Below are 27,016 nucleotides of genomic sequence, written 5' to 3'. Positions count from 1 at the left end.
CATTATCGTCATATGTCCCGTGCTCCTGCTGGTGGGACATTGCTCAGGCCACACTCTGGCAGCCGTGTGAAATTTTCTGACTGCAGGACCATAGGGACGTCACCTGGACGCGTCAGAAGCGGGAAATGGTGAGAGGGCGGCTGGGCATCTGCAGTGCAGGGTGGAGGAACTGTTGGATCCAGAAGCAGCGGTGATTTTACGGTGCCCCGTCCATTCCGGATTCTGTTGTTTGATCACAGGGTTGGGGTCTTAGGTGCGCTTCCGCCTGGAGAATGCTGGTGGGCCTAAAGCCTTGAACCCCTGTGTCCCTGTGAGGTGACTTGCTCCCAGCTCACAGTCCTGCTGGGAGACTATATGCAAATTCCTGTCCCGCAGACTGAGGTGGTGGGAATTCTCCCGAGTACTTAAGGAGTTTGTGCCAGGATGGGGCGCTCCTGGGCAGCGTCCCCTTAACTCCTTACTGGGACCTGGCTTCCCTTTGCGTCCATCAGGTTCAAGGGAAGCATGACCTAAACTCTATGCCCTGTCCAGTCAATGCAGTACTTCTTAGTTTTGCCAATAAGCTCCTAAATTTCCATGTATCCCACACGTTGCCAGGTTGACTGGAAATGCGGATCCACACGTGCACATGGTTTGATTCTGAGTGGAGGGGACACTTTTTGCCCTTCCTGACTTTAGTGTTCATTTTCCACAGGTTGTTTTTTCTAGAATATTGTTTTACAATGAAATGCTGATTAACTTAGACCATGGATTTAAGAGATATTGCTCTAGGGGGAACACCCCAAAAGTAAGGTATGTGGGCATCTCAAGGCAGAAAGGCAATTTGCTCCCAAAGAGAGGAGAAAATAGGAGAAGAAATAAATTGGGAGTGCAGAGACATGCATAATGGCAAGTCAGTTTTCTCCTACGATCCTCTTCATCTTGTTTTCTTGTTACTTCTTTTTATTTTTGGTGAGTGAGGTTTGAAATCATAGTTTTGCACAGAGCAGGTGCTTAACTGCTTGAACCATGTCTCCATTCTATTTTGCTCTGGTTATTTTGGAAATGGGGTCTGGTAAACAATTTTTCTAAGGTGATTTTGACTGTCTTCCTGATGTCAGTCTCCCCAGTACCTGGGTTTACAGGGAGTAGCTACCAGTGCTTGGACCTTCATGGTTTTCTTTTGTTTTTTTAATTGCACTGGGATTTGAACTCAGGTCCTCATGCTTGCTAGGCATGTGCTCTTACCACTTGAGTGACTCCACTGACCCATTTTTGTGATGAGTTTTTCAAGATAGGGTCTCAAGAACTTTTTCCTACCACAGGCTTTGAGCCAAGACAATCCTGATCTTTGTCTTCTGAGCAGCTAGGGTTACAGGCATGACCCACATTGATCTGGGTTCTTCGTGATCTTAGAGTTACACTAAAGTGTGATTTGTTTAATGACTCAGGCTCAGATTTGTCAAATCATTTACAACTATTTACAAATCATTTTGAAGATGTTTGCCCTGAATACAGCACATAATCATTTTTGTTGCAAAAAAAAGGATTTGGAAAGTGTGTGGAGGAGTATCTGAGTTTACAAAGTGGGTAATGGGAAGAATATTGGCTCTGTGCTCCTTTTCTAGCACAGAAATGATTGGAAGTGTGGGTTAATTGCAGCTACTTATGAGGGTTACAACCTTCAGAATATATCATTCCACCACTTTCCTTTTGTGTTGAGGTAGTTGGTCAGACAGTGTAATTTTTGTCAATGAAGACAAGTCTGGGATGCCGAGTCTCAGAGAAAGACACCATTATATATTTCCTGATGTGGCAAAAAGTTGGTGTATTTGGAAGGTGATGTGGGTGTGTAGTATAAATTAAAATTTTTGGTCCTTGAGTCAGTTTCTAGCACAGAGATTCTGAAATCCTTGAAATTTCTGAGGCAATAGTAGTGTATTTGGTTGTTTTCCTAAGCCCCATTGAGGCAATGTTTGCATTTATTCTAATGACTTGTCTCAGGTTTGTACCTCTCTATGACTTTAGGAAGGTGACTGGCATGACCAGAGATAGCAAACATGTGCTATGGCTTATCTGTTGCACACTGATGCCCAGAAGTTGGAGGGACTTTGCTGTCTGGACAGTGTCAGATTTGAACTGAAGGATAATTAGTTGCTATTTGAAAGTTGGTTGGTGTTAGTAACACCACATATTTGTTATCAGAAGTGATGACAAAAAATACAGCACAAGTCATACCATTTGGTATCTTAGGGGGAATGTTTGGTAATGTTACCAGAGTGTCCATTTTTTGTACTTCTGTCTTCTGTGAGATGAATTCAGGCAAGGCACTGGAGTTGAGCAAAAGTGAAGCATGGTTCATGAAGTAAAGAGTACACACTGAACAGACTTCACTAGTACCAGGCATAAACCTTGTGGTATACTAAGCAAACCTATAATGGTGGAAGAGATCAAAAGGTTTCTGAAAATAAGCATTGCAATTAATACATCTCAGTGTACATTGATAAAGATTAAGATAGTTCACTAAGGTCACAGGATGTCAGAAGATGACTCTGAATATTTCCCTCACCTTAAAGTGGGTGCATGATAAGAGTTTCTGGAGCAATAGATCTTTAAGAAAGACTCAAGCCCATAAACCATATACCCTGTGGTGAGATTGACTCAAAAGATTTTGGTCATTTTAGTAATAAAATGCCCTAATAGTCTACACTGTTAGCAGAATATTCTTTTAGGGTGGGGGCTGTGGGATTGGTGCTCTGTAGAGTATGGATAATTTAAATTTCCAGAAAGTTTTGATAGTGTATGAATTTATCTGATATGTTATTGTTGTTTGCTCATTCTGTGAGTTAGCAATACATGGAATGTTCTAATTTATTACACTTGTCCATTTAGCACTAAGCAGCTTCTTTGTTTGCTGATGCTTGTACTATACTGATGGCCTTTGGTTTTGCACATTTTTCCTACTTGTTCTTTCATGTTACTCTCACCGCCATCTCACCCCTTCCTCTGCCTGTCATTCTTCTTTGCTGTTCCTTTGTTCTGTGTAAACAGTGTTCTTCTATTAATTTGAAGTTCAGATGGTTATTATAAATTCAGCAAAATGATGTGTTTTGGATTTCGCTGGTGTACAATCTTGCTGAAATCCTTTATTTACCTATTTATTTACTTATTTATTACTCAGGGTCTTGTGATTGCTAAGGCAAGCACTACATCACTAGAGCCAGTCTGACAGGTGCACTCCTTTATTAATTATATTATCACATTTTCTATTCCCCTTTATAATAGCAAGTACTTTTACAATATATTGTGAGTAATTTCTGCAACATGAACAATCCTTTTCTAAGTAAGTTAAATGCATTTCAAATAAAGATGTGCTGCTTCATGGACGGCGCAGGTATATTGGTATGTTTCCTACTGTTATCCTTCAACCATATATAACTGTTACTAATTGTTAATATTATAAGGTATGATCACCTAGTCCATGGTTCACTTTCAATGACTTTTAAAAAATGTTTTCTTTGAACAATAGTAGTTATTCAAAGGAAGAAAGTAAAGAATTTTTGTTCATTTCTTAATTTCCTAACACTGTTTTTCTTTATGTGATCTAAGTTCTTAGCTTATATATACATTTTTTCTCTCTAGAGATCTCCTTTCAATGATTTTCATAATTCAGATACTGGTGACACATTCTGTGAGTTTTGAAGTATTTTCTTTCTCTTTTGGCTGCATAATTTCAATCATTTTCATGTTGATTCTTTGTTCTTCTTGTTCTAATCCATCATTGAGCACCTATAATGATGGATTCATTGAACTTGTTGTAGATCCATCTTCATCATTTCTATATAATCCTTTGATGATTTCTCAGTCTGTACTGATACTATCTCCTTTGTACATACTATTTCCACTCTGCTGTTTCTTCAACATGCTTGCCTACAATTCTTTGATTCTACTTTAGACAGTTCCAGGAAAGGCTTTGTGAAATGAGTCTAGTACCTGAGATTTTTCAGCAGTCATTTCTCTTTCTGAAAATAGAATTTTGGATCCAGGGCACAAACTCCTCTGGTTCCACATTCTAGGTCCAGCTAATTACCCTTCAATTTCAAGTAAAGAAGTATGTTGAAGGAAGGGAAAGAAGTATTTCAAAGCTGGAGATATGCTGTGGGATGAGGCAAAGTAAGGCTCAGCTCATGTTCACCATCTGCATGGTACAGACATGAGATACAGGTTTAAATAGGCAAAGAACTGGGTGCAGGGACCTAAGATATGCATAGTTAAACAGTTCCAGTCACAGGTGTGGTCTGTTGTTATAACTCAGCTATCATTTTGGGAGAGGTTCTGGAGTTGTTATATGCAGAATGGTCCATCCAAAGGAAGGTCTAATGTTGGGGGTAGTTTTGGTTTCATGTCATGAAGAAAATATCTATCTTCTCCTTTCTAGATTCCAAGGGGATTGCAAGGTGACTGCAGAGTGAATGGCTCAGTGAAAAGACTGATTGAAAATGGAGAGACACCAAGTTTTTCCTGCTTTTAGCTAATTCATCTGCTGAGTACAGAGTCCATGCTTTTCAGCAAAAGCAGTTTGAGGAACTCTTACAATGCATTTTGACTGATGATCCACATTTCTGTCTTTTCATATTTGCTGTTATATGTTGCTGGAGTGTCGACATGGACATTATCTTCATACACAGTTTTTCCCTTTTCCTGTATTTTCACCATGGTTCCCTTTTCTCATGAGGAAAATTTGTACTATCTTAGCAACAGGTCTTTCATCATGATTTCTGGTTTATTGTTTTTGGTGCTACTGGAGTTTGAACTCAGGGCCCCACTTTCTCACTTGAGCCACTCCACCAGCTCTATGATTTCTAAAATGTTCAAATTTTATGTTTCCCAGTTCAACATATATATAGACATTTAATGTCCATGGCAATTTACTTCGTGTGGCTCCCACAAGACCTCATTCAGGAAAAACCATGAATGCTCAGCATTCATGGTTATGTGTTCTAAAGTTATTCCAGTTTACTTCTATCTTTGTATGTTAGGTCTAAGCATCCATAACATGAAATCACATGCAGTAGGCTATATTACTGTCTCCAAAATAATGTTCTTCTAAACATTAACAGTGATCAAAACTAGACCTTTAATATTTTGTGCTCTGTAGCTTGAATTCGAGTATACTTGCTTCATTTGTCCCATGATTCTGCACAACTTATGTTAAGAAATGCTAGCTCTCTGGGAATTGTGTATTTTTACTTTATCACAAAATTTCTGCATATTGTGTGCTGTTTTTACCATGTGAGCTCTGCCACATATTTTGGGCTCTCATCCTACAGGATCCTTCTGAACAACATAGCAGAAACATGCAAATAATCATAGTTATCACAGGGTATGTATTTTAGTTTACCATTCTATAAGCTCCCTGTCATAGACATTGTAGAAACATGCAAATAATTATTGAGGGATCAGGTGTGCAAAATCCTTGTCCATAAAGGAAAGTGCCTGATACCAACATACTGTGACAATACCAGGCCTTTGTTCCTATTCTATTGAAGTCTCACTTGCCTTTTATAGAAGTTGGTCCTTCTGTGAAATCACGGGCTATATCCTTAGATGCTGCATGTGGAATATTCTCAGCAGACTCCTGGCCCCATTTCCATGTGAAAGAAATAGAGTTCTTTTGGAAAACCCAAGTGCAGGTTCTGCTTAAGTACAATGCATCTCCGTGCTGGGGAACATATAAGGTCAAGGGAGGAGGCCTGTCTGCTGAGGGCTGTGCCTGGTATCACTTATTGGTCCTGGCACTCTACCAGGTGGGGGTATCACTTCTCCTGTCCCACAGATCTAAGGTGACAGGGCCATGGTCCAATAGCCAATGAAAAGTGCTGGAGAGAAAGAACTATATAGACTGACCAATCAGAATCTGGTGGGAGCAGGTACCACTGTCTAATCCTTGGAATAGGACTTTCTGGTGGACTCTGTGGGATTCAGTCTCACTCCCCTGTCATGTGTGTGCTCATCTAGGCCAGAGGGCAGAACCCCAGTCACAATAGAAGGCAGAAGTAGTGTTTGTGACCAGTACCTCCAGTCTCAGGTGGATGAGGAAGTTGGAACTGCTTGAAGCAGCGGTGAGGGACATTGGCCTCCCCAACACAGCCCTGGAGTTTGGGGCCTTAATTGCCTACAGTGCCTTGTGGCCCTCCATCTTCTCTGCAGGGTGTGAATCTGTGAAGATAAGCAGGACCCTATCATCCTGTCCTCTACCTCTGGGTAACCTGATCCATCCTGGAGTACTGGGTTCTCTCCACAGACGAGGTGATGATGGGAGGTAGCAGGTTCCCAGTAGTAGAAGCTGTGGTTCTTGGTGTCCCCCTTCTTTCCAGACTTCTCAGGGTAAAACTGATGGTCCTGAATTATGCAAATATGTGGAAGTAGTGTCTTGAATGAACAACCAGATCCCAGGCATGTGCCACTTTGCATTCTAATAAATCCCTAAATTTACAGAGAACTCACCTTGCATAACTCACTGCTGTGGCAGTGCCTTGCACTTGGGTTCAAATGGGAGGGCAGAGATTGGGGACTTGATAAAGCTTGATGAACAAAATTGATGTCTTCTTTAGCCTGTGTAGACAGCATTTTCCAAAGATGAGATGCTGATTGAGGCAAAACATGAATTTAGGGTATCAGAGGCAGCACAAGTCCCACAACAGAGAGTGCAGGTGTCTCAAGGCAAGGCAAAGATGGGTGGTTCTTTAAGGGAGGAGTAAAGAGTAGTAGAAAGAAGCTGAGAAATGATGGGTAAAGATGGGGCTCAATTTAGCCCCAGGACCAGACATCCTTAGCCTTGGGACCGCGTTTCAGGTGACAATAAAGGAAGGGTTGATATAGTGGCTTAGGCTGAGAGTGGGCCAGAGACTTCAGGCCCGGAAAGAGGAGAGAATTTCATTAGGAAACTTTGTAGTCACTGTTCTTTTTCAGCTGATCAAGTAAAATGATGAATTTGAGGTGGAACATGGAAAAATCAAAAGTGTCTGCTTCCTTTGTTGGGCATATAAGTATAATGGGAACATGAAGGATGGTAGGGTGGTGGTCTTAACCACTAGAGTTACCAAGATTACTTTGCTTGGATAAGTTTTCAGTTGTTTGCATTTTCATTCATGGAATTTGTCTAGTTAGAATGTAATTTGTGACAATTGAGGAAGTCTGTGATAGACCATTGGGAAATCAGATACCTTTAGGATCTTCTGTTAAAAGAAAGGATTTATTAATTTGAGAGGTTATTTTGTTGGGTGATATATTTAAAAAACTTTTTGTTTGACAAAGGAGCTAAAAATATACGATGGAGAAATAGCAGCCTCTTCAACAAAAACTGCTGGGAAAACTGGTTAGCAGTCTGCAAAAAACTGAAACTAGATCCATGTATATCACCCTATACCAAGATTAACTCAAAATGGATCAAGGATCTTAATATCAGACCACAAACTCTAAAGTTGATACAGGAAAGAGTAGGAAATACTCTGGATTTAGTAGGTATAGGTAAGAACTTTCTCAACGAAACCCCAGCAGCACAGCAACTAAGAGATAGCATAGATAAATGGGACCTCATAAAGCTAAAAAGCTTCTGTTCATCAAAAGAAATGGTCTCTAAACTGAAGAGAACACCCACAGAGTGGGAGAAAATATTTGCCAACTATACATCAGACAAAGGACTGATAACCAGAATATACAGGGAACTTAAAAAACTAAATTCTCCCAAAACTAATGAACCAATAAAGAAATGGGCACGTGAACTAAACAGAACTTTCTCAAAAGAAGAAATTCAAATGGCCAGAAAACACATGAAAAAATGCTCACCATCTCTAGCAATAAAGGAAATGCAAATTAAAACCACGCTAAGATTCCACCTCACCCCTATTAGAATAGCCATCATCAGCAACACCACCAACAACAGGTGTTGGCGAGGATGCGGGGAAAAAGGAACCCTCTTACACTGTTGGTGGGAATGTAGACTAGTACAACCACTCTGGAAAAAAATTTGGAGGCTACTTAAAAAGCTGGACATCGATCTACCATTTGATCCAGCAATACCACTCTTGGGGATATACCCAAAAGACTGTTACTCCAGAGGCACCTGCACATCCATGTTTATTGCGGCACTATTCACAATAGCCAAGTTATGAAAACAGCCAAGATGCCCCAGCACTGACGAATGGATTAAGAAAATGTGGTATCTATACACAATGGAATTCTATGCAGCCATGAAGAAGAACGAAATGTTATCATTCGCTGGTAAATGGATGGAATTGGAGAACATCATTCTGAGTGAGGTTAGCCTGGCCCAAAAGACCAAAAATCATATGTTCTCCCTCATATGTGGACATTAGATCAAGGGCAAACACAACAAGGGGATTGGACTATGAGCACATGATGAAAGCGAGAGCACACAAGGGAGGGGTGAGGATAGGTAAGACACCTAAAAAACTAGCTAGCATTTGTTGCCCTTAATGCAGAGAAACTAAAGCAGATACCTTAAAAGCAACTGAGGCCAATAGGAAAAGGGGACCAGGTACTAGAGAAAAGGTTAGATCAAAAAGAATTAACCTAGAAGGTAACACCCACGCACAGGAAATCAATGTGAGTCAATGCCCTGTATAGCTATCCTTATCTCAACCAGCAAAAACCCTTGCTCCTTCCTATTATTGCTTATACTCTCTCTACAACAAAATTAGAAATAAGGGCAAAATAGTTTCTTCTGGGTATTGGTGGGGGGAGAGGGAGGGGGCGGAGTGAGTGGTAAGGGAGGGGGTGGGGGCAGGGGGGAGAAATGAACCAAGCCTTGTATGCACATATGAATAATAAAAGAAAAATGAAAATAAATAAATGAATAAATGAGATATGCAGTTAAATGCATATGGGCCAATGGCCATCAGCATGAGAAGGAAAAAACAAGGGAATTTGGTACAGACATTAGCTATAGGTTAAATTAGACAAAAGAATTGGGGGAAGGGACAAAGGCATGCATAGCAAATGGTTCCAATGACAGGTGTGGCCTGGTTGGTCACCATCTCAGCCCCTGTTCTGGCAGAGGTTCCAGAGTTGTTATCTGGAGGGTGTCCCATCTCAGTAGTTTCAGTCTAACTCATAAGTACTTGTTCTTTCAGTCTAAGACTACACCTTTACTGAGTACAATACAGAGTAAGTAAAAGTCAGAATACTTCCAGTTAAATAGACTGTGTACTGGAAAATAACTCCATGACCATGGACTACTAAAAACCACTAACCATGCTCATTAATCATGAGCTTTTCTAGGATGTCTCTTGATGAAGGGGAAGCATCAGGAAAATCAGGTGGGAATCAATAACAGTTAAGACTTGCTTGGCCAAATTATAAGCAACAAACTAGGTTTAGAAGAAGTGGGCTTACCTGGTGTCCATTTTTAGTTCTGACTGGACTATAGATGATATCCTGACAACTTAAAAATCCTGCAGAATGTCAACAGACAACAGTTAAAAGTTTTACAGAGAGCCAACAAGAGCAAATATCTAAAAGGCTGACTCAATTGAAAAATTGGTATGTGGCAGAGTCCATTTTTGGATTTAATTGCAAATGCTCCAAAGAAGGACCAAGACTGAGAATGAAAAGAATTAGGATAGCCATGATTAAAGTATTGAAAAGTAGTTTGGGAATTCTGAGAACATTTACTTATTTCCAGTGCAGACAGCATTTTTAGAAAAATAATTATGATTGACAGCATTATAACAGCAGCACTAAATGTTCCTTGTTACAATTAGGAACACATGGACACAGGTTGCAAAAGTCTAGCATCATTAACTTTAGCTCTCTTACAAGTTAGGAGGACAATACATATTTTATATATACACAGTAACACTTATTTGGCTAAGAAAAATATAAGGCAGTTTTAAGTATCAGTACTGCCCAAATGGCAGAATTTTTTTTTGAATGTTACTGATTATGAACTGTCAAAGTTTCATTAACCATTTTATATGCCACATGTTTAGGTGTAATTCTTTTGGATAAAAATGAGAATTAGTTGGTACTTTTAGATAACCTGACACTTTTAACTTTGCAAGTGTTTGCAAAATATTTAGGTAATTTCCAGACACAGAACACAGTTAAAAGGTGGTCAGTTAAGTGACCTTTACATGAAAAAATACTTAAATGAACTCTGATTTAGTAGTGTTTCAAAGCTTGATAAGATGAGAAAACACAAGTAATTACTTCAATAAAATCTTTCCCTACAACTTTTTTTTACAGATCTTACTCAGAGCAGAACAATATTAAGATAGCCTTGGTACTTAATGTACATAGAGAATCAAGTTTAGATTAACATGACCCTAGAAAATCTTTTAGGTGAGAGTGAGTAAACAGGATGAACTGTAACCTTGCAGTCCATCATGTGTGCAACAGAATATAAATTATACCACACACCAAAGTAAACTCTCAAATTAATAAACCTTTTCTTTCAGAAGCAGATTCCAATGTTTGCTTTCACAAATTATATTATGACTACACTAACTCCCTGAATGCAAATGCAAACAGCTGAAAACATAAAAGCAAAGTAATCCTGAAAATAGTGGTGATTAAAGAACCCCTCCTCACCATCCTTTCTGTTCCCATTACACTTAGATGTCTTTCCTTTCTAAACGTACAAGATAAGCACACACTTTCATTTCTTCTTCATTCTACCTCAAATTCATTTGATTATTTGACCCACTGAAACAGAACACTTACTAAGCAAACTTTCCTAAAGAAATTCAGTCAATTTTCCAGGTTGGAAGTCTCTGATCCAGCCTAGGCTAAGCCACCACAACAAACCCTCCTTTTTTGTCACCTGAAAGTGTGACAATAAAGGGGAAAGTGTGAAATAAAGGGGAAAAGAACTCTGGTCCAGGAGTTGATTTTGGCCCCTCCTTTGTCCCTTCACTCCCATCTTCTTTCTGCTCCTCTTTTATCCTCCCTTACAACAAGCAGCCTTTCTCTACATTACCTTGACACCCCTGAAGACCATGCTTTTGGGGTTGTCCAAGTCTGTGTTCCTATGTTCATTTTCTGTCTCAATTTGCATTTCATTTTGGAAAAAGCTGTCTAGGAACAGGCCAAGGTGAATATCAAACAGGTCAGGGAAGGAACCAACCACAAAATTTTGTCATTTCCTCAGTCTCTACTCCCACTTGAACCCCAAGTGCACATGCACCACCTTTGCAGTGAGTTCTGCACTGTGGGTTACCTGTAAATTTAAAGGTTTACTGGAGTACTGAAAAGCAACTGCATGGGATCTTGTGGATTCAAGATCCTGCTTCCAAACTTTTAGATAATTCAGGGCTGTCAGTTCTGCCCTCAGGAAATTGGAAGGAGCTGGAAGCCCAAGAACCACAGAGGCTCCTCCTAGGAACCAATATCTCCTTCCATCACCACAACTGTAGAGAGTGCTAGGCTTCAATGAAAGGGCTCCAGGCCTGTGCCAGGTTCCCTACAGGTAGAGGACAGAATGCCAGGGTACTGACCACGCACCCTGCTCTACACCTAAACAGACAAGTCCAAGTACCACATGAGTGGCAACTGGGGCCTAAGTCTCTGCTGCTTCAGGCTGGTTCCAATCACCTCATGTTCCAGAGTGGATGAAGGTCACATTTCTGTCTTCTGCCATGACTGTGGTTCCACCCCCTACCTTGGCTAGCACACAGACCACCAGGGAGTGAGACTGACTCCTGCAGAGTTGATTTCAAAAAACCCCTAATGATCCTGAATATGGCTGGCACCAGAAAGGCATTTCTAGGGATTAGTCAGTGATTCCTCCTCCCACCAAATTCTGATGGGGAAGTTTGTACAGTTCCGTCCCTCCAGAACTTCTAAATACCTGTGAAAAGGGGCTTTGTCCCCAGAGACCTGAGTTTCAGTAGACATGGGGCCCTAGTTGGTAAAGTGCCAGACCAGATAAATGAGTCCAGCCACAGATCTTAGAACACCTGGCTTTCTCCCTGAATGCTACACCTTCCAGCCTGCAGATCTATTGTATTTAAGGAGATCCTGCTCCTGGCTTTTCCAAATGAAAACTGTTTCTTCCACCTGGAAATGGGCCAGGGGTCTGCTGAGAGTTTTCCATACTCAGTGTCTGGGGAGATGACCCATGATCTCACAGAAGGAGCAGTGTTTAGGGCAGGGCAGTTGGGGCCTCAGTGGAACAGGGAAAAAGTCCTGGTGATGTCTCACTTCAGTAAGTTGGTATCAGTCACTTAACTCTATGGAAAAGGATTTCTCAACACTTAATCTCAGAATTTGTATCTCCCCATTGTAATCAAAGAATGTAAGAACATACTGACCAGGGAACACAATAATTAAATACAAGGAGAAACTGTAGATTTTATACCAATATTTCACAAAGAATTCCAAAACTGAAGATTAAAAAAAAATTAAAAACCCACAGCACTATTCCACACCCAAAATCAAAAAGCATTTTTGAAATAGTTCAGACAACCTCACTGATAAACCCAAGGTTAAAATGAAAACCCACATGCAGAAGGTACAGTATTTTCCCAAGCTTGGGAACCAGACAGAATATGAACACTGAAATGGTGGCACACAAAGCAAAGTGAAAAATTTCATTCTGATCAGACCAATCCTTTGAACTGTTGCTCCTCCATAGAAAGCACAATCTTGTTCTGCCTCACCCTTGAGATACCTATTTACCTTACAGTTGGTGCTCAACTGCTACTGCAACCCCTCTTTCAATTAGATTACATCTTGCTACATCTGCAATTCAGTTTTGAACATATGGTCTAGACACAGGCCAGGACACCAAAACTTATGTCAGAGGGCAAAAACCTCAAACCCTCCATACCTTCCCAGTATTTCACCATCTGCATGAACTTCAAATGCACATGCATTACCTTTCCTGTTAGTTGGGCAACATGAGGATAGCTGTAAATTAAGGGATTTATGATAACCTTAAAAGACAAGGTGTTGGGACCCTAGATTTTAGAACATGTTTGAAAACATTTACCAGATTCAGGGCAATCAGCTCTGCCCCAAGGATATTAGAAGAAGTGGGGAACCCAAATGACCATGACTTCTCCTGTGCAGGAACCTAGAAGTGCTTCCTAAGCCAGGCTAGGCAAGGACTCAGTGGACCAGGAGGAATGTCCTGATTTTGCAATCTTGCATGTTTCCTGATCAAAAGACTACCAGGTTCTTCATGTCTGATGTGAAAGAATCCAGGCAGCACCCATGGATGCATTAAGGGACCTTATCATAAGTGAGGGAGGGAATCCCAGTGTGTGCTGTGACCTCTGCCACATGCAGTAGAGTAGTAGTGAGTAATGGAAAAATAGAGCAGAGTTTCTTTGCAAGACTTTTGGGATGGGGCAGCAATTCTAGGGTCTGAACTTAGGACCACATGCTTGCTATACAAATGCTCTACCTCTAGAGTCATTGACCAGCCCTTTCTTCCTTTGGATATTTTTGAGACACGATCCCATGAATTGACCACAATCCTCCTGAAATCCAAAGATTTCAGAATGTCTGTGCTAGAAATTGACACAATGACTGAAAACCTTATATTGTACTACTTACCCACCCACATGAAATCTCACGAATACAAAGCTTTTGCCCCATGAGGAAGAGTATAAAAGTGTCTTTCTTAAAAGTAGATGTAGTAAATAACACGTTTTCTAGATATCGTTTTTCTTAAATTCATAATATTGTGTTTTGGAACTGGAATAATGAAACCACTTATCTGACCAGTACACATTATATTTGTGCTGGCTCAGAGAGGGAGTGAGAAAAAGTACAAAGGGCTTTATACCAATGTGTGTTTGCTGAAGCAAGACTGATTGTCCCTTGTGTCTAAGTATTTTGTTTTATTTTTCCATGGATAGCTGAGTCTTAATATACAACAGCTAGTCTGAACTCTAGATGTTAAAGAGGTGGTCAGTGATGACAAAGGAGAGTATCACACTTTTTGTTAAAATTCATAAGAAAAACAATCTTAAAACCACTTAGGAAGTGAAATTAGTAAATCCCCTGGAAACATTACAGATGCATAAAGATGACCATGAGGTTGATAGAGATGGGAAAGGTTCTAACTAGATTGTTCCTCTCAAATTATAGTCTTTGTTAGGTTTGTGTAGTTTATTCAATGCTACTGTGTATATAGTGTGAAATTTAAGTCATTTTGGGGAGCAACTAGTTTTTTGAGATTTTAAAAGTGCATAAATGTAAAAAGAGGGCTGACTTAGAGCTCTTGAAGTATTTTTTGTGACTTCATAAAAATGGTTGCATTTGGGGAATGAAATTGTTAAACTTAATGTCTTGGAGTGTTGTGGCAATATAGTCAGATGAGAAACCAAACGACACTCAGAGGAGTGGAGAACTCAGATTTTAGTTTTACACCAGTGGGCCCAGACAGGTACCTGGGTCTGAGCACTGAACAAAGGATTACAGGATATTTAAAAGGCAGTGCAGGGCATCAGGTTACAAGGAATGTGCTCTCCCATCAATTAGGGGCTAGTAATGGACTAGAGACCTAAGGTTTAGATAAGAGCAGCAGGGAAGTCCTGCTTTGGAAAGTTTATTTACAAGTGGAGACAAAGGAAAGTGGGAATGAGTGTTTATCTCTGCATAGTGCCCTTTGCCTCGATCCTGAACTTTTTGCATGGCTCTAATGTGCAATTCCTCATGCTTTATAACCCTGTCTGAGGTTACAGCTTTTAACTGACAGCTTACTATGTTTTACAACCCTGCTTCAAGGCTATCTTCCTCTTGATTCCCCCCTTTTGATGCTTTTTCCACTTATGGACAAGTGTCAACACTGGACTTTAGAAATCTTATAAGTTTTTTCTTGTCCAGGAGCTGCAACTTTATCACCTCCAGTTGTGAGCTAATGAAGTTGGTTATGGCGTTAAGAATGCACATTTCAAACACAAGTGCCAATAGAAGCATGAGGAGGGGGCCAGATAACGGAAAGAGCCATATCTCTGACTATTTCCATTTGATTTACATAAAACACCACTCTGTGTTTAAGAAAAGTCAAAGCCCTCCCTTTTTTGGCAGTGAGTAAATCCAGCCCTCTCTGGTTTTGGAGGACCACTGTGGCTAGAGAGTTCGGCTGATCCTACATGGTCACTATAGAGCTAGCTACTTGTTCTATGTCATTTGTTAGGTCCACAGATAATTGATACGAGGCAGTCCCTCCTATGCCTGTTCTTTTTCCAGCCATTATCCCCAGTCTGATTAATAAATGTATGAATTGGATAGCTTGCTTTAATCTCATACCAGCCATTAAAGGTAATGGGGCATGGGTCTGATTGTTAGGCACTGTGTTTATCTGGGGTGAGGAATGCTAATGTGCAAATGCCCTTCCAGTTAGCTGGCAAGTACTGATAAGCAAGAGTCATGCAGACAAAGAAGCTTCCTAGGCTGGTGCACCATAGCCTGTCAACTGTACGTCTAATGGTAGTAGCTGAAGAGTTGATATTTCAAGTTAAGGTTTCCTGTCCTAAAAGGAAGCCTTAATGGGGGGATGTGGTGGTGGCAGATCAATGTCTTTATAAGACATTTTTTTTGTAAATTTATCTAGACCAATACAATATTTTTAAGGTAGCCTTGTTGTTATGAGCTTATAGAATTAAGTTTTAGTTTAACATCAGTACATTAAATTTTGACCTTATAAAACCTTTAATGTACCTTCATTTTAGTTAACTTGATCAGTTGTATATCATCTATAAGCTGTATCATTTTATGGCAATTTACTCTGTATCTTTGTGACAATTTATTTTGCATCTTCTGGGAAGCTGGCCTTTATCCTCCCCTTTATCTAAAAGTATTCTTTTAATCTTTATTTATTTTGGAAAATCATATCTTTAATACCTTTTATATATTTTTGTTACTTGTTGAAAATAACAAATAAAATTTTTTAACTTAGAGCCTTACATTTGCATGAAAAAACAAGAAAGAAAGCAACCCTGAAATTATATTTTGTATAAAAGCAATTTATAGAAAGCTCATTTGTTAATAGACCCATATATTATAAGAGAGAATTAAATCCCAGATTTTATTTATGACAGAATGAAACAGGCTAAGGTCATTTTAACTACCTAAATTCCAAGATTTTTTTTGCAGACTATAGCCTCTTTTTTTTTTTTTTTTTTTCCCCTTCCAGGCTAAGCCAGAGTGTTAACCTCTGAATGTCTGCATCCTAGTGAGACCTGATTGAAATAAGTTTGAAAACCTCTTTTGTTGTTGTTGTTATTGTTGTTGTTGCTTAAGGTAGCAGTAGAATAGAGTAACAACTTTTACATTTACTCCATAATAAGCGTTGGAAAATGTAGGCCCCAAAGTGACCACGTGGAGAGGAGTGATCTGGCCAAGAGGTTCTTTATTGCTGGGTGAGAGGGAGAGAGTCAAGAGAGAGCCAAGAGAGAGAAGCAGGAAGGGCAGGGGCTTAAATACCCCTTAGTGGGACTCAGCATGATCTGATTGGTTAGGATCTTATGGTTCATGCTGATTGGAGGTTGGGGCAGAAGGAGGATTCAAGCTAGACTTGAGGCAGGACCGTGACCCTGGAAAACAGAAGCTTAAGGGTGCAGTAAGAACTGAAACCTATCGGCGCCATTATTGCCAACATTCCTCCCTTTTTTGTTTGTTAAGGAAGGGGGGCGTTGTGTTCCCTCTGGCTTCTTCAAGCTGGCAAGGGGCGGCGTAGGGGAAGGGAAGGTTAGTTGGCAAACAATGTTGGGGTGCTGAGCCTCATGATGGTGTACACCCAGGCTCCAAAAATGAAGATTTCCTCTTCCCTGAAGTTGATGAAGGTCCCTTATAGCCATAGGTCGCAAAGAGTCTTGAGCCAATCCTCTGACCTCCACATGGTGGGTGTCAGCTAACTATCCTCACATTTTGGAGAGGTTGGTATGCCTGGAGGTACAACTGGTTAAATTTTTGATTAGCAAGAGCAGACTTGTAGTATGATACAAGGCAGGAAGCTTAAGAATAGGAGGGGCATTGGCCAGGAGAACCACTGTGAAATGTTCTTCCCTGGACAATTTCAAGAGTCCTCCAACTACAGAGAGAGAAATGGGTGGCCATACATTATCTAAGACCCAAATAGGAATATTAGGAGGAACATAAAAAGGCATCTGTTCAGGGACTACATACCTAGGGATCTAAATTCTGCAAAATCCTATAACTGCCAGGAAAGCTGTAAGCTGTCTTATGGCATGGGGGTTGAGAAATGGAAGATTGGGTTGGAGCATTTATGACTCAGGGAGTGAGTCTGTCCCTTTAAGGCCACACCTAGGTAGGTGACCTGTGGGAGGCAGGGACTGTCAGGATTTAAATGTAACACTCTTGGATAAAAGAGAGCTTTAGCTCATTATTTTATATAAATTGACACTTTTAATCTTTTAAATGTTTGTACCATATTTAGATAAAGTATAACATAACACTGTTACAAGGTGGTCATTTAAGTCACATAAGCAAATATATAAATGAACTCTGATTTAGTAGTGCTTAAAAGCTTGACAAGATCAGCAGAAAACACAAATAATCTCTTTGATAAAATCTTTCTCTGTAATGGTTTTTTGTAGATGTTACTCAGAGCAGAACAATATTAAGATAATCTTGTTATTTCATAGACGTAGAGAATTTTATTTTAGTTTGACATGACCCTAAAAATCTTTTAGGCAACTCTTAGATTATATTCAACTTTAACTTTATCACACGTCAAAGCTTTTTTATTATACACTTTAAAAACTTACTCAGACCTTCATACAACATACTAAACCCTTTGATGGTTTGTTTTTATACTTCCTATTTGAAACAATCTTTAGGACAAACCCTTCTTCACAAAATCCCTTCTCATCCAAAAAACCATTCCTTTTTCCTTTAACTTCTCAAAAAATACATTTATTACCTATCTATATCCTTTTCAGTTGTTTACTTTGTAACTTGTATTTTAAAATTAATTTTTAATTCATTATAGGGGCTGGAGCAACTAATTAGTAGCCCTTGTTGTTTTTAGGAATAGGCAGAAGGCTTCATCATCCCTCAGGCTTGAGGGGATATTGTTTTAGGTGTAGAAACTGTGAGGGACTTTTGAGTTTTATTTGAATAGGGAGGGCTGACCTGGCTCACCCTACACTCATCTCATCAGTCCACATTGTGGGATCTATTTGTTCCTGAAGGAGGGGGCAGCAGAGATAGCTGCCTGGGGGAGGAGAACTTGAGCTTTTAATTGAGATAGTAAATCCCATCCCAGCAGGGACACTGGAGTTTCAGGTACTATGGGCAAAGAGTGACAGAAGTGGAGGTCTCCCCAAGAGCAGGCCAGAGGCCAGGTAAACTAGCGCTTTAGGGGCTAGCCAGATTTGCCCCGAATGATAACTTTTGTCATTGGACCGGGGACCAGGAGAAAAAGGTAAAACAGAGAAATGGGCTCCACTGCCTAGGAGGAAAATGGCCTTTTGTTTTTCTGCCATATGGCTCCTCAACACTGATGCCAAGAAGTGGAGTGTGGCCAGGAGGTTTGGACCCATCAATCCATAGGAAGGTGACACCTCATCTTCCATCTGGTGATGGGGGCACTTAGACCTCCAGTGGTTACCCTTGCAAAGGGCAGGGTCCCAGTTGGGGGTGGGGCTGTCTCTCGGGCTGTCCCCCCTTAAGCATTTTCTGCAGAAGTGCCCCTCCTGTCCACCATGGTAGCAAGTTCAGGACACAGGCCCCAGTCGGGTGGGGCCCTCTCTGAGAGCAGCAATGAGGCCATAGTGTCTCTTATCTTTTTCTCTCCTGTTAGTAAGGTCCTGGACACACAGACATAGCCATAAATACAGACATGGCTAGCTGTATTACTTGCTTCAATGACTTTTCCCTTCAGCCACAGTCTGAGTTTTTTATGAATATCTGGGACTGACTGTTAGAAATTTATCTTTTAGGAGAACCTCTCTCACCTATGACTCTGAGTCCACCGTGGTATGCTTTCTGAAAATGTCCTTAAGATGCTGTAGAAAGGTAAGAGGATTTTTTCTTTTTCTTTTTCTTTTTTTAAGTTGTTGCTGTAAAGTAAAGTTGTTATTTTACATTGACACCTAGCACTCTAGAGAGCAAGTCTCTGAACTGTTCTGGGCCTCAGTTTCCTCACTTGAAGAATGAGGGATCTAGTCTAGGTTAAACTATGTTTTTCCACTATGAGATGGCTATAGTGACATTAATGCCACTTATGTTCTTTACCATTGTTTTTAATTTTTGTTTTTTTAGTAATGCTGGGGAACTGAACTCAGGGCTTTGCACATGCTGGGCAGATATTCTCCCATTGAGCTACTTCCTCAACCCCAAATATTATTATTTTTTACTTTGGCTGTACTGGGCTTGAACTCAGGACTTTATGCTTGTAAAGTGGCACTCTACTGCTTGAGCCATATAATCATTTCCAACCTGAGTGTCCTGGACCAGAACCCATTGCTACTCTAATGAGATAAGAGTCTGGTCTAGTAGAAGCATAATTACCTTCCATGTCAGTTGAAAGATTTGGATCACAGAGATAAAGGCTTGAATGTATTTGTCTGGGCATCAGTACAGCTGTTTAGATGTTTTTAAATTTCCCTTAGATCTGATAACTGGAAGGGGACATATGACTTGCCCTCTTCCTACCATTGCCTGTTGGAGAGGGAAGCACTCATTAAGAGATTCTGAGTATTGGAGTGGCTTAGAAGGTAGAAATTTGTATAGGGAACCTCAGTTTACTTTTTTTAACTTTTATAGAAAAGGTCTAATTGGAGTATGGTATTGTAATTTAAGGAACCCTGTGGAGGCCACTTTTCTTGGTCACCCAAGGCATGCTGAGGCCAGGCCTCAGTACAAAGCTTCCAACATCTACCAGCCAGAAGCCTGGAAGGTGCAGGTCCCATCTAGAAAGAACAAAACGTTAGGATCCTACTTTTAGCTAACAGCAGGCAGCCTTTTTAATAAAGGCTACCTTTTTAACAAAGAAAGAAATCATTTGTAAAGTTAGAGAAGGGCATTCAGAGGGCATTTCAGGCCAATAACAGTACCATACAGGACAACTAGTGTTAATATTTGGAGGGAAAGGTATAGAAAATTCTAAATGAGAAGTTTAGAGACCACAGTAATGTCTATTTTGTTATTTCTGGAACTATAACCTTGAGCTAACAATTGGCTTACAAGGGCTGGGTCTGATGCCCTGAGGTGTGAGGTGAGGCTAGGAGCAGGACTTGTGCAAGGCCACTCCCTCCACACACACCTGGGACAAATGACCCTGACTGCCTAGACCTGGTCCTGCAGCCTGTCACCCCTCCCCCCTTCCTGTGTACTCTGTGTGCATTTATTCTAGGGGAAGTGGTGGTGGGCTACAGCCATCGCCACGTGTGGCTGGTGGCTTAGGATGTGCTGGGTCCTCTCTATGGATTTTCTTAGCTATGGAAGGCATTTTTGCTGTGTCCAGGAACCGGCATCCTGTGCATGAGTGCATCTGTTTGCTTTCCCTCCTCCTCTTGTGGGGCAGAGTTACGGCATGAGCGTGGCAGCTGCAGGTTTTTGTAAGCACTTTCATAAAGCAGCTGACTTAAAGTTACTTTAGACTGAGAAGCCTGGCAAACTAGTTGGAATAACTTAAGTCATAAAGTACCATGCTATAGGTTTTTCATGGGACACAGGGTCCCAGTAAGCCCAGAGAAGGGAAGGCAGACAGAGACAAAGGACATGCAGTGAGACCATGGAGGAAGCAGAAAAGGTATCCTGACATCTAAGGTAAGGGAGGGGAAGGCAGAGTGTGGAGGCACGACACACGCCTATGGGATAAGCCATCACCTGTGTCTCTGGGTCACTCCCATTTACTGGTACTGGCACACTTTCAGCAAAACAAAACCTCCACTCTCCAGTCGCTGTCTCAGGAAAAAGGGATATTAGATAGGGGGCGGGGAAGAGAAGCAGTCATCAAATGACATAATCAAACAGGACTCCGCCACTTGGCTGGGGCCTCCAAATGTTGTGGCAATATAGTCAGATGAGAAACCAAGCAACACTCAGAAGAGTGGAAAACTTAGATTTTAGTTTTACACCAGTGGGCCCAGACAGGTATCTGGGTCTGAGCACTGAACAAAGGATTTACAGGATATGTTAAAGGCAGCGCAGGGCATCAGGTTACAAGGAATGTGCTCTCCCACCAACTAGGTGCTAGTTGTGGTTTAGAGACCTAAGGTTTAGATAAGAGCAGCAGGGAAGTCCTGCTTTGGAAAGTTTATTTAAAAGTGGAGACAAAGGAATGCAGGAATGAATGTTTATCTCTGCATGGTGCCCTTTACCTTGGTCCTTAACTTTTTGCATGGATCTAACGGGCAATTTCTCATGCTTTACAGCTCTGAGGTTACAGCTTTTAATTGACAGTTTACCATGTTTTACATCCCTGATTCAAGGCTATCTTCCTCTTCAGGAGGGTATGCTGACAGTTCCCTGGGTAGTGGCAGGGGTGGGGTGGGAGAAAGGAAGTATTCAGAGTCTATGCTCTGTGTCTGTTAGATTGGTTCAGGTTGTCTAGCATTTCGCCTATATGCATTTCGTTAATATTGCTTGGGATTAAAGAGTAAGTCCTAATGCCCAAAGTATGTAAGAAGCAGTTTATAATCCCTATGTAAACGTCTTTTTGGAAGGATTTAGGAAGAATGACTTTTATTTTTCCACTCCTTGGTGGTAGTGTCTTCCTGAAGTTAGTCACTGTAGGAGGAAGGGAGAGCTTTTTGCTAATATCTCCACATCTAAAAGATGGATCTTAATTATAGCCAAATGTCCATATGTGCATTTTTGGTAAAGTACTTGTGTTTATTGCACACAAAGTTCATTGTTACAACATCTAAGCTTTATAGATCCCTGAGGTGACCATTTATGCTCAAAAGTGAGCTAGTGAATTAGCCAACTTGTAAAACGGTTATAATCAACAGGAAAGATGCATCTTGGACATGGAATTGTTACCACCTTTGGGCATTTTGTGTAGCACCTCCTCATTAGGATGGCAGCTGAGGGGCAGAAGGAAGCCTACAGGGAGAATTATGTCCTGGTGTGCTCAGATTTAGTTTGATGAGAGCTATTGATTTGTCTGTACCTTCTTTCTGTACTATAGAAATATATTAACTCAGTGGGAACATGCCTTCTTGGTAATATTTTAATAGTGTAAATATGATAATGAACAGTCATAGAAACCATGCTTAGTGTACTCTGCTGCTTTATGTCTCATTGTTAATGGAACATTAAGGAAATGCAGTATTGTAACTCTGCCAATACTTCTGCCTAGAGAGAAACCTGTTGCCATTTCTGTCTTCAGTGAATTTTTTGTTCCCAAGGAAGGAAGGATTACAATATTTTTCTAACATATTTAGTTGGTGTTATATATCCTTGGTTGTCAAAATATTCTTGTTGCCTTGGGATTTTGAGTTTATGCCATTCACAACTTGTGGAAAAGTATGACACAGACCATATGATCTCAGTTACCTAAAATGGACCATTCTGTGTACATGCAGAATTTAGGGCATTCCAAGTGTGCTGCTTGTGAATATGGGTGATTTTGTTCTTTGCTTGTTTCCTGTAATGCACATATTAAGTTAAAAAAATGAAGATAATTTCTAAAACCTTAAAAATATAAATATAATAGTGTCACTTTCTCAGCCTGTGTTTCTCAGACTTGTCATCATTGACACAAATTATACTGTCTACCCAAATATCTAAGGGTAAAAGGACATTGGAAGAATGATTTATCCTGAATATTGTAACCCTCATAAACAGCTGTGATTAACCCTGACTTCCCAATCTTTTCTGTACTAGAAAAGGTGTATAGAACCAACACTTATCCCATTATTCCCTTTACAACCCCAGACATATTCCAAATGTCCATTTCTTGTTTCAAAACTGATTTTGTTGAATAGTCAGTGCATATATCCTTAAAATGATAGGTAAATAGTTTTGAAGTGAAGTTTGATTAGCATCAAACTGAGTCAACAGAAGAATCACACTTTAGAATCACTTATACCACAATAAAGTCATGGACCAGTGGCTCATGCCTGTATTTATAGTTACTCAGGAGGCAGTGAGTCTGGGCAAATAGTTCATGAGACCCTATTTAAAAAGTCCAACATGAAAACAATACTGGCAGAGTGGCTTAGTTGGTAGAGCACCTGCCAACCCAGCATGAACTCCTGAGTTGAAGCCCCAGCACTGCTAGAAAAAAACATAATCCAAAGAAACCACAGTGAGCTTACCTGCAGTCCCTCATGAATGTAAACCTACATATTTCAGAGACTGAGATCAAGAGGATAGCTGTCAACATCAGCACTGGAAAGTAGTTTGTGAGATCACCATCTCAAAAATTACCAAAGCAAAATGGACTGCAGATGTGGTTCAAGTGGTTGAGCACATGCTTTTCAAGTACAAAGCTCTGAGTTCAAGCCCTAGCCTCCAAAAATAAAACAAGGAAACCAGCAAGATCAAGGTGATTACAAAAAAAACTGATTATGCCAACATCCATGTTTTCCTGTCCTAATTTTTTTCTACTCCTTTTCTCCTTTCTTGGGAAGCAAATTCCCCTTCTGTCTTAAGGCACCTTCATATATTACCTTTGGGGCATTCCCCGTGACCTAAGTTAATCAGAATTTTCTTATAAACAATGTAGAAAAAAACCTATGGACTATTGACAGTTAAGTCAGGAAGGGCAAAACATGTTCCCTCTGCTCAGAAGTCAACCACATCTGGATGTGAATCCACACTTCCAATGACTTGACAATGTGCTAGATTTGAGGAAATTCAGGGATTTATAGACATTGCTGAGAAGCATTTCATGTGGGGATAGGTCATAGAATTTAGCCTATGTTTCCCTTGAACATCAAGGATCCCAAGGGAAAACAGGTCCAAGTGAAAGGAAAGGAAATATCATAACAGCATGGCAGGCCTCAACCCCAAACAAATTGCACAGATTGGAGTCTCACATGGCATGCTGCAGTCAACTCAGTCTGGAAGACATGGGTTTAGGGGAAGAACCTCCCAGCAAGAGCTGCAGGGTGCATTGAAGTTGCCTCACAGGGCCTAGGACCAAAACTGGGTTCTCGGCTCACAGACCAGCCCCATCCTGCAGGCAGCAGATGATCAAGGTACCCAGTAGTGAAATCAGATCACATGTTTCATTTCCTAAGTTTAACAAGCTCAGACCCATTTTCTTCAGGCCTCCTGACATTGACATTCATTCAATTCTGACCTTACAGGTGTATTCTGTTCAGTTGATAATAAAAGATTCAAGAATTATTTCAAATAGATGAGGAGGTTTGTCTTCACTAAAATCTGCCTCATTTTCATTCCCTGAATGTATTTTCAAGCCATATTAGGTGAGCAGCAGACACTGGCACTATTTTCCTAGAACAAACATATGTATGTATCGAGGAACTTATTATAAGTGAATCTCTGCCACAAGATAGACAAGCAGAAAGCAGGGCAGAGAGAGAAGGCTGGACTTTCAGTTTCAAGACTTTTTGGGGGGGGGCAATTTTTGGAGTTTGAACTCAGGATTTCACTCATTCTAGGCAGATGCTCTACTATTTGAGCCAGCCAGCCAGCATGTTTCTCTGTAGGATATTTTAGAGTTAGGGTCCACAAACTATTTGACTAAAAACCTCCTGGTCTCTGCCTCATGAGTTACTAGAATTACCTGTGCAGTTAATCTACCACTGTGCAATTAGTCTACCACTGTAGACTAGCAAAGCCTTTTAAATCTTTGGTAACCTGTTGGAAGCGAAAGGTTTAGGCAGTTTCTAGCGGCCGATGGCAAATGAGGAGGGATTAGGGTTTCTCTCTAGTAACATTGCTGGTTCAGTCCAAGCTGTGAACAATCAGAGCATATTTACAATTTAAAAAGACTTTGAGGCTATTAAATATTGTTTGCAGCTAGACATTTGTAATGCCGTTTACTGGCGGAACCTGGTTGACTGAAGCCATAAAAAAATGAGGGGACTACTGAGTCCTGCTCCACAGCCACTTTAATGAAGTATACATTGCTTTTTATAAACTCCTTTTACACAGAGAGCATTTGGTCAGAAAAAGCATGCCAAGTATTATGTGTCAAGGTTACATTAGTACAGGGAGGCACAGTTAAAATTAACTCTTTGTTATGTCTCCTTTAAAACAGGAACAGAGAAGAAGGAGAAGCATACAGTCAACACAACTTTCTTATTTACATCTGAAGGACACGAAGCCATCTGGGAACCTTGAATATTGTTTTTCTGGATGTCTGGTTTTCTCACAAGGCCAGATGCCAACTCACACAGGCAAGGTCCCATTTCTGGCTCTGACAGGCATTGGTGGCTCAGGAAGGACACAACTCAACCTAATGCACATGTGGTTCATCTGATTTCAGTTAACTCTGCCACTTCACACTGTCAACACTCCTCAGGAAATCCCAGATCCTGATACCTACAGATGTTCATGTTATTGCACAAAAAGCTGCATATCTTTATGAATATTCCTCTCAATCACAAAAAATGATACTCTTTAGGTTTCACCTGATAAATTCCATGACAATAATTGAATCCTGTTGGATGATGAGGTTTTTAAGTTAACCTTTCCCTTTACTGATCTTCTGTTCTCTCTAGCTTTCTTAAAATCTCAGTTTTCAGACTTGCTAGGAATTCTCCTTCAGCAATTCTTTTCCCTTCAACAATCCTCCCTTCAATTCATTTTTCCCCTTCAGCAATCTTCCTCCAACACTTTCCCTTCAGCAATTCATTTTGCCTTCAGCAATTCTTTTTGCCTTCAGCAATTCTTTTCCCTTCAGCAATCTATTTCCCTTCAAAAGGCCTACCTACATCCCAAAAACCAAAAGGCAAAAACTAAAATCCAAAAAGCCTTCCTCATCAAAAAGCTAAAAGCAAAAAGCTTCATGTCTTCTTTCAGCGAATCTTTTACACCCAGTGGTAAACAGGGTGGAGCAGCAGTTCTTGGACAGGAGTGTGACATTGTAACAGGAGAAACCTGCATTCCTGCTTCTCTGAACATAAACAACTTAGGAAAAGCAGCTGTTCTGAATTTTCCTGTTCTGTGGCTGGGGCTGTGCCAATCTCAGCCTACAGATAAAAATCTTAGGAAAAGCAACTAAGCTTCATCTCACCTTGCTGATGTCAAGTTCTCATAATCCACTCTGCACGAACTGTTTCAATTATGAGTAGAAATTACCTCATATTTCTTCTGGGATTCCTGAAGTCCTCTTCAATAATTGCATTTTCTTCTTTTGTTTGTAAGATATAGACAAAGAGAAATCATTAGTATTTAATCAATATGAGAGAACAATTTGAGACCCCAGCTATTTTCATAGTATAATATGATCATGCATGATTATGAACCATTTCTGTACCTTTTTAAACATCCCAAGAGGCAACATCAGCAATAAGCCAGAACAGTAGTGCACAGGTTGAATAAGGTAATGTACCACATTTACCTGTGTGGTACAGATTGCTGTAGGTTTCTAGCATCACTTCTCTGTAGCACTTCTTTTGGGAAGGATCCAAACAGCCCCATTCTTCCAGGGAGAAGATCACAGCAACATCCTCAGAGGTCAGTGGCTCCTAAATTGTTCCACACACATTTGTGAGAAGAACTGAGAGTGTCACAGCAGTGGAACCAGAAAACCTCTGCATAATGAATTCACATGTTGATGTGGTCTTTACATATTCAATGCATTTCATTTTTATCACACTCTCAGTCTCTATCTATACTCACAGGCACTTCATAGTAATTCTGACATCTCACTGGACCTATTTGTTAAATTCAAAGCAGAACATGGTCACAAAAATTACATGTTATACACTTGGATTGTAGCAATCTACTAACAAGTTCCTTCTACTTAGTTCCCATTACAGTAATATCAGGTGAAAAGAGATTGCACGAATAATGTTATAAATGCATGAGTAAAAGTTTCACGTGTACTGTTATTCCAGAATTGCTAATGGGATGAATCTCACCAAACTAAATATACATTGTAACAAGG

General features: G+C 40.4%; 1 long non-coding RNA gene across 1 annotated transcript; it reads left to right on the top strand.

Moving 5' to 3' along the window:
• Positions 1–27,016, top strand: LOC141416626 (uncharacterized). Its single transcript, XR_012441257.1, has 3 exons — positions 1–128; positions 18,921–18,996; positions 25,163–27,016. It is a non-coding gene; the product is annotated as an uncharacterized lncRNA (long non-coding RNA).

This window comes from Castor canadensis, chromosome 14 (genome assembly GCF_047511655.1).
Source record: "Castor canadensis chromosome 14, mCasCan1.hap1v2, whole genome shotgun sequence".
Lineage (NCBI taxonomy): Eukaryota > Metazoa > Chordata > Mammalia > Rodentia > Castoridae > Castor > Castor canadensis.
Note: the sequence above shows the minus strand (reverse complement) of the source record. Positions and strands in the feature narration are given on the sequence as shown.